This window comes from Erigeron canadensis, chromosome 4 (genome assembly GCF_010389155.1).
Source record: "Erigeron canadensis isolate Cc75 chromosome 4, C_canadensis_v1, whole genome shotgun sequence".
Taxonomy (NCBI): Eukaryota; Viridiplantae; Streptophyta; class Magnoliopsida; order Asterales; family Asteraceae; genus Erigeron; species Erigeron canadensis.
Window position 1 is genome coordinate 3,778,389 of NC_057764.1, and position 16,388 is coordinate 3,794,776.

Sequence of the window (16,388 nt, forward strand, 5' to 3'; positions counted from 1 at the left end):
GGTGTTCAGGTCCCAAATCCCTAAGCAAACTGCCGGTGAAATAAGGTCAAAGGAGCCCCAGGAGTTCTTGGCCTTAAATGATGAAGATTGTGATGCACACAGTACCATGTTGACTGAGATGCGCTTCCGGTTTGAAGGAGTTGTGAAGACTTTGAAAGAGAGTGCTCATAGGGAATCTTTGCTTAGTAACAATGTACTTGATTTGGAGAAAAAGTTAGCAGAGTATGGTGAAGATACCTCTGTTGTTGAAAAATTAAAGGAGAAAGAAGCTTTGTTGAAGTCCCAAGAATCCACCTTGTTTTCCAGGAATGAAGAAATTGCCAAGTTGAAGGCAGAATTACAATCCAAGTCCATTGAGAGTGCTAAAGTGTTGTCCCAATCACAAGCAGACAAATTGTTAATCGAGGACCTTTCAAAACAATTGCAGGAGCTAAGGGTTGACCGCAACAGAGTTGTGTCTGAATATGTCCCTTATGTGTGTAAGTCTTTTTGGCGCATCCTGAGGTTTTGAAGGCGGTGGGCGATGGTATCTTAGCAAACCGATTGGAGGAGAGGTCCAAGGTGTTGGAGGAATTTGGCCAGGAAGGTCATGTGGATCTGGCGTCCCGTCTTGATTATGATGCAGATGCTTCCCAAAAGGTCGAGGCTACTGCTAAAGATTGGGAGGATGCCAAGTTTTCTGTTATTGCCTCCTTTGCTGCCCATCCCGATTTGTCTGTTGATCAACTCTTGTCTTTGGAAATTTGAACAGTTGGAATATTTGGCTTTGTAAGCCTTGGTCTGTAAAACAATAATAACTTGCCTTAGCCCCCCAGTGTATCTGGGTTTCTTCTTTTGGACTTGCGGGTCACTTTGAATAATTATTATCATGCTTATATTAATGCACTTTGATAACCTTCTTTAGGTTTTTGCATGCTATGCTTGATTACTTTTGCATAGATCTTGATTGTGTACTTGCTTTGCTAGCAGTTAGATATGCTCTTTGCTTCTTCAGCGTTTCGAGCGCATTCTTTGAAATTTGTGCATTTTGCTTTTTCAGCGATTATGCATATATAGTAAAATCATAGGAGTATGATTTAAAGTGTAGATGCCTTGCTTGGCTTTTGTTTAGGCCTGTGTTTTCTTTATAGTCACGACTTTATCATAAAATCATAGGAGTATGATTTTTGCCTTTGTTGGCGTTTATTGAAATTATGTGTGTGAGGCTGCGATCCTTCTTCACCATGAATCATAATTTTTATTTTATTGAAGCATAGAATAGTTCTAGATACAAAAAATAGATAGACTTATTCTGCTTTGTGAGTGCTATTTTCGAGTTCTGGGTCTTCTTGCTTTTTTATTTCCATTTTGTGGAATGTATCTGCAAGTTCCCCTTCTTCTCTTCCTAGCCTCTTTTTCTTTGTTGGCATACTGGTGCCAGCTTGTCCATGAACTCTGGGTGGCTAAAAACTTCCCCGGATGCTTGCTATCCCATCCTCCGTTTGAAATTTGACCATGTTGTGTATGACGGAGGGTATCATCCCGAACTTTTGTAGTGCTTGTCTTCCCAGGATTGCATTGTATGGCGAGTGTCCTTTGATTAGCATGAACGTTAGCTCCTCTGTCCTCCTACATGGTCCTGCAACAATTTTCCCGCATGCTCTATTTTGTCGCCAGAGAAACTTATTCCGAGTCCCTGGTGTCACACCCCGACTAAGGCGGAAAACTCGGGATGCAAGATAAAGTACACGCGCACATGGATGTTACATAGGAATAACTAAATGTATGCATAGATTAAACAGAGATAAACAAACACATAGTTCAAACAAGTAAACATAGCTTACAACCCCAAGTTTTAGATGCAATCAAATAAAGTACGAGATAAGCTCCCACGCAGGGGAAGAAGTCAGGCATGTGCCATCAAACACATAAGTACACATGCAACACCAAAATCCTAGCCTGGTCTGCTACAGGACATCATGCTAAGCTCCTTAACCTCCTCTAATGCGATTCGCATGTTCACCTGAAAGGAAATACTCAAAAGTGTCAACACAAAGGTTGTTGAGTTCGTAGGTTTTGTAAACAAGTGTCAAGTATGGTGCCAGGTCGAAATATCATCAAGATCCACACCGCAATATGGCTATCAACTTACTTATGATAGCAAGAATCAAGTATGTCTATGCCACCAGCACTTACGGTATACCAGGCCTAACGGTGCAAGTATCAAGTATCAAGTATCTCAACTGGTGCCTCCAACTCCACCATAAGTATCAAGTATCAAGTATCAAGCATTAAGTATCATGGTGCACATCATACAGTACAGTCAAATAGCCATAAATGATGATAGACATAAAGGCACAAGTATCCTTTCACCCCAAAATTTGATATGTAAGTAAAAAGGGGCTACGAAACTCACAATGATCTGGTACAAGCACGGTTTATAAGTACAAAGAACAATCACCAAAATAGATAGGTTATATCTATTAACTCCAAGTACACCTTGATGAAAACCTAAATATAAATCATACACATATTATTTCATGTGGTTAAGTAATCATTGAAATAACCTTGATGAATTGATGATTTGGTCCTTTGAAGATCCTTGAACGTTTTGACTCGAAAAGAGTTTGAATGAACTTTAAATATGTGAACTGGACTCGATCTGGACATCTTTGAACTCACACTTTAGTACTTATCGTGTTATTGAGTTGAACATATCTTTAATGATGAGCTTTTAGTCTTTAGAACTCAATTTAATTGATCATAGAACTCGTACTTGGATAATCGAGATAGAACATGTCCTTATTGTACTTAATTAGGGGTTGCACTTTGTACGTCATCTTAGATCGAATTATGAACTAGCCTTGGTGTTAATAATTAGCCTTTGATGTGTTAAATCAAGTAATGATGTTGTTATGAACTGATTAGATGATTAAGGATCAAATGTGGTATGATATAGAACAAGTATGTGTTGTTATATGATGAACACAAGATCGTCTAGGGTTTTGGATGCCAAGATCGTTTCACTGGACAGTCGAGATCGTCCCATTTGCCAAGTCAGGATCGTCCTAGCTGCTTCTAGGACAAGGTCGTCCTTCAAGATCATCCCACTGAACAAGGGCCAAGATCGTCCCACTGAACAAGGGCCAAGATCGTCTCATTTTCATGACTCAAGATCGTTTTAGAAGACAAGCATCAAGATCGTTTTAGAAAACAAGCATCAAGATCGTTTTAGAAAACAAGCGTCAAGATCGTTTCATTTTTAAGACATGAACAAGACACAAGATCGTTTCATGATCGTGTGTTTGAGCTAAACCAATCCGAAGGATCGGTTACCCATTAAACGTACCAACACAACACACATCACACAAGAACATACGAGCAGGAACCAAAAATCAAAAGGTTGCCCAGGACGATCTTGACAAGATCGTCCCAGGGAGATCGTCCTAGGGAGCTGAAACAAGAACTGAATTATATCATGAAGATCTAGATCGATTCCGGGGCTTGTTAGAACATCAAACTAGTACATATATACATAATAACACTAACCATTAACACTTTTAACGATTTCAAGACCATCCATAACATGATTAAGGGGTGGCACATCAAGAACAAGTTTTTCCTTATTTTCAAAAATGGGTTTTGTAGATTAAAGCATGTTATGACCCAACTTTGTTCACAAAAAGGTTACTAAACACATTTAGACACAAACCCATTAGTTATTAACACGTTTTTCATATCAAAATCGGACCAAATCATCAAGAACATAAACTTGAAAAAGTACACTTTTATTTTGATCAAAAACTCAAAATTTGTTGTTGTTACCTGAGATTTGATGCTAGAAGTATGTTTTGATTATCACAAGGAAGCTAAAAGTACAAGAAATTTTGTTTTAATAACCCAAAATCAAGAGATGATTTTTGTGTGTGTTTATGGTGGCTGCACTATGTGTTTTAGAGAGAGAGTGAAGAAAGATGGAGAAGATGATGAATGAAGCTCTCTCTCTCTAACCCTCTATTTATAGTTTTCCATTATTAAATGATCTTAGTAAGTTTAGGGACTATTTGTGAATATTTTAGGACTAGAACTTTCATAATACGAACGTTTACGACTTGAAACCTAGTATTTTATCGTATTATATCCTAAACTCGTCTTATAATTCAAGGTTTAAGATCAAATTGACCTTCATGTGAGCACATATCTTAAGTCTAAAGCACGTCAAGAACTTAGATGAAATTTGAGAAAGTTATTTACTACATTTCTAAGACGGTTGTTACACCTGGGGGTGATAATAAGATACGCAGGAGTGGGTTATCCCTTGGGAACGCATGCTCGTATAGTATATTGCAATCGCTTCCATCATCAATGTAGATCTTGTCTACCCATCGTTCCTGTAGTATTGCTTTGATCATTATTGGGTCGTTCGAGACATTTGTTCCCAGTATTGGTGGAAATGAGATTTCTCCCACGCTCTGGATTAGTGCGTCAATCCCCTAACTCTTCTCGACTTGTCTTTCTCGTCTGATTGTGTAGATTGTTGCCTGGGTATTGTTGTATTTCTGCTCCCCAGACTCATTTGCTTTTGGCTTTCCTTGTTGTCGGATTCCTTTTACCAGATGCGCCAATTTTCCTGTTTTAATGGCTTCATCAATGGCTTTCTTCAATTGCATACACGAATTGGTATCGTGTCCTGTGTCGTTGTGGAAATCACAATATTTATCTTTGTCCCGTCTTCCTTTTTCACTTAACTTTGATGGGGTGGGGAATGTTTTTCCTACTGCCTCTGTGAGTAATATTTCCTTTGGAGTTTTTGTCATTTCTGGCAGTGATATGTTATAATCTCTTCTCTTTTCTTCTCTGTTATATGGGCCATATCGTTGCTGGTCCTTGTTTGATTGCCACTTTCCTTTTTTGTACCTTGTATCATCCAAATTACTTGCTCCGATTTCTTTTGTGTCCAGGAATTTGTGGGCTTTCTTCTTTGCTTCATCGAACGTCTCTGCTAAATCTGTATTTAAGCATTTGACCAATTCTCTATTTCGACAACTGTGTATTAGCCCAGAAACCCTTTGTGAATCTACTAGACCTGTGATTTCTTGTGATTCCAAGGCTCAACATTCCATCACTCCTGTTTGTACAGCCAATCCGTTAGCCTAGAAGGAGGAATGGGGGTGTTTGTGGTTGTTCGTTGGCGATTCCCTTCCGGTAAGGCGGAGCCTTTTGTACGCCAAGAAAGTGTGTATGTGATTATGAATTATTCTAGCCATTCTTCCCCCTATTTATAGGGGGTTCGTGACTTATTCCCCAAGTAGGGTTTTATTTATTTAATCAGGCCGTGTGTATCTCTTCTAAGAATAAGGGATTTGATTTGATATTCTTTCCTAAGATATATGATTCTTGATAAATGCAAATCCTTTCCTTATTTATCGAGAGTGACACGTACCCTTTGATCGTACCCTGCGTGATTACGTCTGGGCGGGTACGTCATCAACTCCGTACTTGCACCATAGAAAGTTTTGCTTTGTACACCTTCCCAAATCAATAGATTCCTATAGCAGTGTTGCCATCACAGTATAAGCGGTGGATTTGATTTCTTCCAATAGCATTTCAAGATGTTTAAACACCTTCATGAAGATCTCTTTTATTTCTGATCAACTGCATAAGTGGTAATGAGTTACTAATGTACCTATTCAAGCTAAAAACATGAAAGCTCTAAATGTATTTACAGAAATATGAATCATCATTTCCAACCGGTCCAACTATCAAGTCAATATCAAAGTAGAAGATATATAATAACGATGCTAGAAGTACTACATATAATTTGGGACGAATTCTGAAACACTGACTTACTACAACAAATTATCAAGCTATCAAAATTTACTTCCACCGTGTATGTATACATCTTTATTTTTTTTTATTTTTTTTAAAAGTATAAATATCTATAATGTATTATAATAATTATCACTTTGTCTCTCATAAAAATATCAGATGCAAAAGTACCATTTTACCTTTAATAAATTAATTTACATCATCAATCTATTATCTTCTATAATATCTTCACTAACCTTTTACATCAATTACATTAAATCAGTTTCTAACACCGACCACCAACAACAGTTCGTCATCACCACAACCGTCGTCATCACCACAACCGTCGTCACCACCAGTCGTACCAAACTGTCAAACTGTCGCCGCATCGCGCGGGTAGAATGCTAGTATATATTAATTAAGTTGATTCCTAGTTTCCTACCCTTTTTTCTAATCCAAAAAACAATATAGTCATGTATGATCTTAAATCTGAATTATATATATATATATATATATATATATATATGAATTAATAATACATAAAGAGAAAACAATTGGTATTTATATTATTAACCAACACATACACATACATATAGCTACAATATGATTTACTGAGGTTTGTATATGTAACTAGCTAATCAACCCGGATGATTATTCGGACATGATTAACAAACTAAAATATTAAACTTTCTTACTTTGATATCACTTTTATACATTGCTTATATCATATATATAAAAGTGAGACGGACCATAAGATAAATTATGAAACGCATAGATGACTAAAACTCATGTTAGCTTTCATATTGTCATGTGTACTTTCAAGTTTCAAAAGATGATTACATTCCCAAGCACGTTGAGTCAAGAACGAAATTGGATAGTCAGGTGGATACCAACATCAGGTTAATCGGCTCATCCTATAAACTTAATAACAATCTATTCTAATTCTATTATTATACCAACCACAAGGAAACCAGTGATTGTTATGAGCATATGTTTACAGAAGCTCACAATTGTAACGTGATAATCTTCATTCTTATAAAAATACACAGGAGCCAAGTGTTGTTCTTCACGTACATTCCAATTTGCTTGGGTGAATTCTGGCTTTTACAAATGCTGCATAGAAATTAAAAACAAAAAAAAAATGAAATAGGCACTGGTTAGTTTTTTATGAACCAAAATTTACAATTAACTTATATACAACATTATGATTTAGCATGCTCTACATAAAGTTTGCTTTGTTACCAACATACGTGTGAGAAATCACCTCGTTCTCTATCATTTACCATCAATATAAGAAGATATAGATGTTTACCCATCTAAGATGCCATGACAACTTTATATAAACCATTTCAAACAAAGCATGGAATTAGATGTTTTCCACGTCCATCGTTCCAAATTAATCACATATATAAATACTTAAAAACGTGCTAAGGTATGTGTGACATGTATATATGTTTCTACTCTCCTCACCATGATCCCACAACCCAAAACCAACTCCACTATTAAAAGCCAACATATAGCAATCACGTATGTCAATCATTTCGGCATTCAAACAGGTCATAATCAATCACAGAAGTTTCACCCAAAGCAATTATCATACTTTTTCCTCACATAACAGTAATTTTAGTAATTCCATAATCGATAGAGAACCTACGAAACCTTTCGAAAGGCAACATATTTATCCCGATGCTACTTAGAATGATATTAAAAGTGGCAATTTCATAAAAGTTTCTCAATGAGATCCATAGCCAAATATGGTGGCGAGAGGACCATAAGGAACTTTATTTTGCTGCTTCTATTCATATGTCAAATAATTAGTCAAAATTTTAAGCGTCCATGACACTCTTTAGACAATACATAAAAATCTTAAGCCTTGTAGTATAGTTTTTATTCCCTTTAAAATGACTATAACTCTTGATTTGGGATATGAACCAACTTATAAAAGATATGATACTATGATACAACAAAAGTATGTGTTTAAAATAAAAGCAAGAACCACAAAACATATACCTCATGATTTAGATATCGTCAACGTTGACGCTATTTTTTTTTAATTGGTCGCATATAAAGGCATTAAAAGATAACCAGAACATATTTAGCTTGCTATACATGTTTGTAAGTTTGCAAACTGTACAACATAAACGTAATTAGCACATTGTGATTACTCAAATTAACCCGTGTTTTAAAGTAGGAAAGCTCTAGAATGGACATAAGCATTTCAAAAATCTTAACCTTATTATAGTGCAATCAATTAAAATACCAAAAGCAAATTACACACAGAGAATAAATCACTTTATTGGTGTAGTGAGCCATTTTCTTCATCATATTTTCCCAAAACTAATACTTGAATTTTAAAGGTACATCTGTACTCATAGTCTGTTGACTCGTCATCTAACATTTGCTGCAACAATCTAATACATTTGGCAGGAGCATAGCAATAGGCTTCTTACAAACGTTAATAGAGCAAAGGAGTAGCTAAAGCAAAAACAAACAGAAAGGCTCGACTCAAGCTAATGTGTTTCAAATTCAAAGCCACGACAAAAGTGAAAGAACTGTCACACCTTTGGTACACTTGCCATAGTTGGTTACAACATATGAGAATAATATATTAATATGCAACACCAAAGCGTATGGAAAAACCCTAGATTGAAGTTAGAAGGAAATTTGAAATGATTTAAACATCAAATTTTTTTGTCAATCGGTTGATAATTACAAATGAACAAAATTTATATCATCCCAAAATTTAGGGTTTCTTACCTTCCCAACTAAATCATTACCCTAACCCTATTTCATCCATAATATAGATACATACATATAGGTTGACTTACATTATCGCATAAAACCTGCAATTTTACTTCCGTTCGTCATTGATCGAGATCCGAAAAGTGTGAAAATAGACCTTTGAATCTTAGTACAACATCGATGATGATAAACAATGATCCGAAATATATATTAGATAATTCATAAAAAAATTTTTCCAGATGTCACGTTCATAGAGATTAAAAATCTGGATCAAAAAGAAAATAAAAGAAAATAAGAAGAAGTAGGAAATAAGAAAAAAGAAAAGAGAAAAGAAACAGGGGACGGTTTGTGTGAAGGATTTTGAAAAGATATGGGCCAGTTGCCACGTGGTAATTTCTTGAAGGGTGTTTATTTTGGGATCCTCTTTTATTAAGAAACTAGATTAAAGCCGGACGTTGTCCGCGCTTGACGGAAAATATAAATAAAAGAATTAATAGTTACAGTATTCCTCATATTATATGATATTATATTCATATATAAGATTATGATTTATAAATATATGATATATGTCAAATTTCTTAAATCTTAATCAAATTAAACATACTACTAAGTTAAACAAAGTTATATGTGACATTAATAAAAATAATAGTAGTAATATTAAGTATCCAATCCATATAAGATGTATATGTTTTAAAATCATCGAGAAATATATATGTTTTAAAACAATTAATTAAAATAATAATAAATCAAAGTTTTAGTAACTTATACATATCGACCGACTTGTTATCATGTATTATTTATTTATTTTTTTAATTTTTAATTATTTATTAATGATGATTAGAATAAATAATTATGAATAATTTAGATGACATGGAATGCTTAAAATTAGGAAATTAATTAAAGTATGACACCTAATGAAAAATCTTACATGACATTTTCTCATAATTGTCAACTAAGCAAAAAATTACCCTCTCTTAGTTATATAGAGAGAAGAGAAGAGGTTTAATCAAACTTAAGGGTGGGGGGAGAGCTTGCCCACTCCTCCCCTCCCCTCCCCGATTTTTTCTTCTCCTCCCCTCCCCTCCCCCTTTTGCTAGGAGCACCTCGACACCCCTCCCCTCCCCTCCCCACCCTTTTCTATTTAATTTCATTTCCATTTAATTTTTATTCAAATAAAACTTTTTATTTCATAAATTAAAACTACTACAATATTAAAAATAAAACAAACAACAAAATAAAACATCAAACTACAATATTAAACGAAACGACAACACAATACATGAATAAACTAGCGATCGATGCCTGGGATGAATGTGCGATGAATATGGTCAATGAGATCCATCTTAAGATCTTCGTGAACGTTTGAGGCATATATCTCAAACAGTCGTTCATCAGATGGCTGTGGCGCAACCGGGGGATCTGGAATGTAATCAGGACTTATAGCGTGATCCTCGTCTTTTAAAATCATGTTGTGAAGAATACAACACGCATACATGATCTTACAAATGGGGGTTTCTTCCATTTGTCGTGCCGGTTCTCTAAGTATTTTCCATTTTAATAATACCAAAAGCTCGCTCCACATCCTTCCTTGCAGCTTCCTGTGCCTTAGCATATCGAATCCTTTTCTCACCGGTTTGATGGGAAATCGTTTTCACAAACATCGCATATCTTGGGTAGATCCCATCCACAAGATAATACGGGTACCGATATTCGGTTCCATTTACAGTGAAAGGAACCAACGGTGTTATGTCGTCTTCAAAAGGATTGAACAAAGGAGATTGGTTCAACACATTAATGTCGTTGTTTGACCCGGCAACACCAAAGTATGCGTGCCAAATCCAACAATCCTGTGATGTAACTGCTTCAAGCGATATCGTCGGCCCGTGATGGTCATCTCGCGTGTAGGGATGAGCAAATAAAGCGTTGACCCGCGCCCGACCCGAAACCGACCCGAACCGACCCGCCCGAAACCCCAACGGCCCGGGTCACGGGTCACGCTTTTGTTGCATTCGCGGGTCACGGGTCACGCAGGTCGGGCCGGTGAAGGAAACCCGTGAACCGCCCGTGACCCGCCCGAACCCGAACCGAGCCGACCCGTACCTTCACGGGCTGGGTCACGGTTCCAATTTTCATGCATTCGAGGGTCGCGGGTCGGGCCTGTTTTTCGCGGGCCGGGCCGGGTCGGGTCATTTGCACATCCCTACTCGCGTGTACTGGCCACGCCATGCTACTGGACAATTATCCCAAGCCCAGTGTGTACAATCAAGACTCCCTATAAACACATTTATTAAACCGAAAATATTAACTAAACTACGTAATATATATATACATATATACATTATTAACTAAAAAATATATATATTAAGTAAAGATATACCTAACATGCCGGGAAACCACTATAAGACGCATGATGATCAAGAATGCGTTGCGTATCAGTACGCGTTGGCCTATGCAAGTATTCATGCCGATATAACTTAATGACTCCATCACAAAAAGCATTAAAGGTGTCACGTGACGATCTTTCCGACATATTTAGGTAATCATCTAAACTGTCGGGATTACTACCGTATCCTAACTGGCGAACTACAAATGTGCATCTCTGTAAAGCCGAAAACCCCCATTTACTACGCGCGTCGATCTTCCTCTGAAAAAAACTATAATTGTTTTCCAAATCTAAAGCTATCTTCACAAACAACCGTCTACTCATACGAAACCGTTGTCTAAAAAAAGTCTCATTAAATTTCGGTTCCTCGGTAAAGTAATCTTGAAAAAGACGGTCGTGAGACTCACCACAATCGTCCCGTCTTGTATACGTTCTTGAAGAGGAGGCAGTATCACGGACATCTTGTTGAATCACATAATGCGCCATTGTGAATAGATTAATATACCGTTCCGTCTCGTTGGATGAACTCGAATCCGATTGGAAATTTGGGGGTGTTGGGCCGTGATTGTCAAGAAATAAAGGATTGTTGAAGAAAGGGTTCATGATTGTTTAGATGATTATGTGGATATATGATATATGTGTGTGTTATTTGTGTGTGTGTGCTTTGTGTGTTTGAAAGAAAAAAAAAATAGTGAGTTACAAAGAAGAAGAGAAGAAAAAGAAGAAAGAAAAAGAGAAGAGGAAGAGAGTCGTTGCCTAGTGGGTCCCTTTGCTTTTTTATTATTATTATTTTTTTTATTGGCTGTAACGTTCGAATCCATCGGCATCCAAACCGGCAGCGTGGTGCCCAAAGTGCTCCCCTCCCCACCGGTACTGGTAGGTCGGGGCGGTGTGCACACCGGTACCGGACCGGTACCGGTCCCCTGCCTACTCGACTCCGTCCACCCTAATAGATAAAGGAAAAGCAAAAGCAAAAATAAAACTCACTTGATCGGATCGTAAATAATAGGACCGGTGAGGCGGTGACATATACTAGATCTTAAATAGTAGATCGCGCAGATAAGGCTATACACCCTTGAATAAAATATACTCATATGTTGTCGGTTCGATTTAATAATATTTATATTCTCATATTTGATTAAAGGGTTAAGTCACTGGATGACCATCGTACTTTCCTTCTTCTATTTGGTTGCCCATCAAACCAGAATACTAAGCTGTATGACCAACATACTTTTCAAATTTGTACACGGTTGACCAAAAGTTGACCAGTTGACCGGTGATAGCCGGTTAAACGTATTTTCTTTTAGGGTTAAGTCATTGGATGACCATCGTACTTTCCTTCTTATACATGGTTGCCCATCACACCAGAAAACTAAGCTGTATGACCAACATATTTTTCAAATTTGTACATGGTTGACCAAAAGTTTACCTTTTACCGGTTACATTATTTTTTGATGACGTGGAAATGAAGTGAATTATTTTTAACGATGACTTAAATGTCTAGTCAACAATTACGTGTATAAAAACGTATTCCTAATTTGTATAATAATAATAATAATAATAATAATAATAATAATAATAATAATAATAATAAAATATATTGAATTAACACCAGCAAATTCCGGCCAGAAGCAGCAGACTCTAAAAAAGTTAACCAAACATAAATTCTCATATATTGAAATTGAATTCATACATGCTCATATATGGAAAACAAATTCATTTCACTAATTATCAAATAAATCTAGGGTTTTCAAAACCCCCAATTCCAAACTAAATTTAATACAAATAAATCTGTTATATATGCAATAGATCTGAAAATTTATTTCCTAATTCCAAACTAGGGTTTTCAAAACCCCCAAATCCAAACTAGATTCATGTACAAATTTTGGTCAACCGGTCAACTTTTGTGACCGTGTACAAATTTGAAAAGTATGTTGATCATACAGCTTAGTTTTCTGGTTTGATGGGCAACCATGTACAAGAAGGAAAATACGATGGTCATCCAGTGACTTTTCAAATTGCGACGTCATTGCCACGTCATCAAACAATAATGTAACCGGTAAAAAGGTAAACTTTTGGTCAACCGTGTACAAATTTGAAAAGTATGTTGGTCATACAGCTTAGTTTTCTGGTTTAATGGGCAACCATGTACAAGAAGGAAAGTACGATGGTCATCCAGTGACTTAACCCTTGATTAAACTACAAGCATGTATAGGCTGGCTAACTTGTCTCGGAATGGGCCACTAATTAACCCAGCCCAAAATTTCAATTTAATACTCGTACAAGCTAAATGTCCATACAAGAGAATCAACAATGCAATGATACATATGCAAATAATGTTGACGGTTTGATCAGACATCGTTTTAATCAATCTGTCTTATGCACTTTTAACGTTGTCTTTCCTAATTTTATGAATATTTCCCCATGAAAGTTAGATAACTGTTGCTTGAGACTTGAGTAACAAAGTTTTGTGGATGCTTGAGACTTGAGTAACAAAGTTTTGTGGATGTCTCTTTGATGTTCTTGAATATGTTACAAGGAAAGTCTTGGATTTTAACAATACAGAGAATATGATTTTACATGATATTCGATGACACCTTTGCGTGAAAAAGTGAAGTTATTACAAGCTTTGAGTATGCCTTTTCCTTTTCTTTTGAAAGGATAATAAATTATAATTCTCTTTCCTTATTTAATTGATTAAGACAACTAGTTTTTCATGGCTGAAAAAAAAAAATTGTAATATTTATTGAGAAGATTAAAATCGTTTCAATGTCTGTACATAACTTGTAAATGTTCGAGTCACTCCTCAATTGCATGACTTAGGTGTTGTTTTGAATAAAAGTTAATTTTTTGTTAAAAAATAAATATAACTTAAAGGGTATATAACTTACCGGGGTGGGTTATTTTGAGAACCATAAAAAAAAAAGAACGTGAGAACCAATCTTGGCCATTCATTTTGATCTTGATGATATTTAATTTTCTCTCTCCTCATTTTCACCCAATTCATTCAAATGGTTTTATCTTACAAACCGTACATCGTTAAACGAAAAAAAAAAGCATGGTTAGTCTTAAAATTTCGTGCTCTTTCATTAGAGATGCGACTTGATATACTTTTGACAAACTTTTAAATTTCGATTTTTTAAAAAAGAAAATTTTTTTAGCGATAATCCTACACATGTGCAGGACATGTGTAGGGTATACATCATACACATCCTACACATGTGTAGGTTATACATCCTACACATGTGTAGGTATGTCCTACACATGTGCAGGTAAAAAAAAATTTCGAAAAAAAAAAAAATTTCGAAATTTAAAAGTTTGTCAAAAGTATATCAAGTCGCATCTCTAATGAAAGAGGATGAAATTTTAAGACTACCCATGATTTTTTTTTCGTCTAACGATGCACGGTTTGTGAGATAAAACGTTTTGAAAATTTTGGATGAAAGTGATGAGAGAGAAAAAAGGAAATGAGATGTGTGGCCCAGATTGGTTCTCGCATTCTTTTTTTTTTATGGTTCTCAAAATAACTTTCCTCTATAACTTACCTACTCAATGTTGTTATGTTATGGTTATAGCAACAAGGCCCGTGCAATAGTGCAGATAATAGGAATGATGGATGAGTTAATTGAAAAAGTCACAGATGTAAAACTTTATCCACCAAGTTACCAAATTATAATAATCTTTTACATATTCGTTATTCAAAACGCATAAAACAAACAACAATACTCCTTAATCTAGGTTCACTATAACAAATAACTAAGGAAGAAAACACCGAGCAATAGCCCATTAGATAACGTTAGTCTTAGTTCCTCGTAGAGCAGCACCAAAACATATTTTACATTATTTTTTTCTTGTGAGATCTTATAAACTTGTGCATATAAAAAGATATTCTCACCACTTTCATTATAAGATAATATCAAATTTTTTATACCTAATTGGAAATTATCTTGTATTATTTTCTTCGGTGGAAGATGCTTTGCAATATATACAATGATGACTTTCAATCACGTGTTGTAGCTTTTAACAAATCTTTTCTTTATAATAGGAAATCATCGAGATCTTCTTCCAAAACTCAAGGTCTCCCTGTCCCTGTCCATATTTACGATCTAAATTCTTATAAAAAAAATAGATCAGCCGTTCATAGTACCAAACTCATCCATTGATACCTTATGTCCACATAAGAGCAGTGGAACTTAAATGGCGATCTAGGCTTCCTTATACAAGATGTATAAACGTAAAATAAGATATTCTCTCCTCTTCATCACAAAAGCCAAGAAGAAAGAGAAAACTTTTCCATGTGTATCGGGAAAGCATCATGATATACTTACAAAACATGGACCTCCTTGCCCATGTTTACGATCTAGACACTTAAAATGCAAATCATGATGCGCCCGTAGAGTGAGATATTTCTTCTTTGTACACCTTCCCAAATCCAGTGGTTCCGATAACATTGTTGCCGTCAAGATTGTTGATTTTGATCTCTTCTGGTAGGAGTTCAAGACGCTTAAACTCCTTCATAAAGGTCTCCATTCTTTGTTTATCCATAGCAAAAGTTAAAAGGAGATGCTAATGTACCTCCTATTCAATTTTAAAACAAGACAAGAAAGTATTTACACAATCTCGATTAGGTGAGTATAAAGTATATTTTGACTTAAAATAAATAACGTGAAGAGGTCAGATAATCATTTAATTTTTTTTCGAACTATATTTTGCAAGTGTCGAATTCTTGAACACAGATATATCGATCACTTAACTTATTTCAACGCATTATAAACTTGTCTTTCGACATATGCACGTATTCATTTATAGTTTCTGTTCAGGGTGTTGGAAAAGTTACCCTGGCATTCTTTTCGATATTTTTTTTCATTAAAGTTCTAATGGTGGATTATGTATGTTTCAGAATGAAATACATAAAAATACTTCAAACAATGGACTCATATATTGATATATAAATCCTAACTTTGATTCATTTACATACAGAAGAAATAAACTACTATCATTATGTATGAAAAAGAAATAACTTTAAACTGAAAATAAAGAAAAAAATATAAGAAAAAAACTCACTTGATCGATCTGCATAGAGTAGATCGGAGCTGGAGAAATTTGGCTGGTCCTTAAAAAGTGGATCGCACATATATATAGATGATGATGAGGTTACCAATAGACATTGTTTATATCGACTATTTCTTTGACTCTTCGATCGATACCGTATATTAATGTTACCCATATGCTCTGTCGGTCGAAATTTAATATTAGAGGAAACTAGTTATCGTATCCGCGTGTTGCCGCAGGGTACGCTTTCTACACGACAAAATTTTAGACATAAATTTATGTCAAATATTCGAACTGAAAAATAAAAAAGACAATTAAACATTTAACAATAACAATAAAAAAAATTTAAAAGTATTATAAGATGTATAAAAACATAAACAATAACAATATTGGGTAATATTTTAAATATAATATAAACTTTTAA

General features: G+C 35.3%; 1 long non-coding RNA gene across 1 annotated transcript; it reads right to left on the bottom strand.

Moving 5' to 3' along the window:
- Positions 1–14,553: 14,553 nt before the first annotated feature.
- On the bottom strand, positions 14,554–16,097 carry LOC122598071. Its single transcript, XR_006323525.1, has 2 exons — positions 15,977–16,097; positions 14,554–15,490 (listed from the first exon to the last, which is right to left on the bottom strand). It is a non-coding gene; the product is annotated as an uncharacterized LOC122598071 (long non-coding RNA).
- Positions 16,098–16,388: the final 291 nt, after the last annotated feature.